Here is a 1289-nt window from a genome sequence, read left to right on the forward strand (position 1 = left end):
AAGACTGATTCTGTGGAATGAAAGGATTCTAGAATTACATTTTTTAGGATGCTTAAATGTGATATTGAAATAGGAAGCTTTATTGTTCACTTGATGATATTAGTAAGTTTATTTTTGAAGCTATATTTTTCATCGTTATACAATGGACATTGGACATACACTATATTATATGCTTTGCAAAGCTAGATGGACTACTTACTTCAATGATAAATGTAAGTATATCATGTCTCTTATGCAAAACAATGTTCTGAGTCATATTGAATGCCTGTATTATTGTTTCATGTACTGCACTTTCTATAGTTATTTTAATGTGAACTTTCCCTACTTTAAAATAAAAGGTTTAGTATAGAACAGTGTATGCTTCAATTCACGAGTAGCAGCTTCTGTTCTTGCATACAATATGGATCTTCAGAGTTGCAACTTTATTTCTGTATTAATAATTCTTTTAATAATATTACTAACGAGTGCATTATGGCTCCCGAATGCAGTAAAACCAGAGTGGGTTAAAGCAGCAACATGAAATAAAGGCCAATTTGAAAGTGAAATAAAAGGTGAAAAATCCAGTGAGCAGTGTATGACAGAATTTACAAAATAAATATAAGCTAGAAAAGTTGTACTTGTCTTTTTTATACTGTTCATATTGTCATAAAAATATTTTTTGCGCATATCAGACATGACATTTAGTGTAGTTGTTATTTATTCAGACAAAATGTGTGAATAAAAAAAATGCTGTAAACAACATTATTGTAAATAAAATCAACACAGTTCATTTCGATGTTGGAAAATATTGTACAGTGACTTGGAGCCCTTTATTAACCTTTTATTAAGGCCATAGAATGCTGGAAAAGATATGTATCATTTTGATTGTTTACCTCAGAGTTCATAAAGTAAAAGTAATATGTACTCTTTGCTGTAACGATCAGTAAAAAAGAAAAAAAGAAAAAAAGAAAGAAAAAAAGTACCTATTTTAGATACTAAAATCTGCAAAAAAGGCATTGCCCCCAAGAAAAAAAAAACAATGTGATATCTCAGTATTTTAGTTATGGTAATTTATTTTTATTAAAAAAAAAAAAAAAAAAAGTATTACATTCCCTTTGTTTAAAAAATACAAACTAATCTATGGTTGGCTTCAGTTCTCTGTAGGTTGTATATTACAGTTTATTTGTGTATGTATGAAAACCAATGGGACTGTAAAAGAGTATGTGAGGGAATGTGGTAGCATAGAATGAAAAATCATCTAGTTGACTTCCATAGTTGGGAAAAGCAAGTCCTCTTTTTCCCAGGATGAC

The 1289-nt window shown here is 29.4% G+C and overlaps 1 protein-coding gene across 1 annotated transcript in view; it reads left to right on the forward strand.

Moving 5' to 3' along the window:
- LOC113816670 (uncharacterized) overlaps positions 1-1055 on the forward strand; it is a 30441-nt gene extending 29386 nt beyond the window's left edge. Inside the window, exon 6 of the mRNA XM_070129073.1 lies at positions 1-1055. This exon is cut by the window's left edge and continues 1131 nt beyond it. The gene's annotated coding sequence lies outside the window, so the exon portion shown is untranslated.
- Positions 1056-1289: the final 234 nt, after the last annotated feature.

This window comes from Penaeus vannamei, chromosome 13 (assembly GCF_042767895.1).
Source record: "Penaeus vannamei isolate JL-2024 chromosome 13, ASM4276789v1, whole genome shotgun sequence".
In the NCBI taxonomy this organism is placed as follows: domain Eukaryota; kingdom Metazoa; phylum Arthropoda; class Malacostraca; order Decapoda; family Penaeidae; genus Penaeus; species Penaeus vannamei.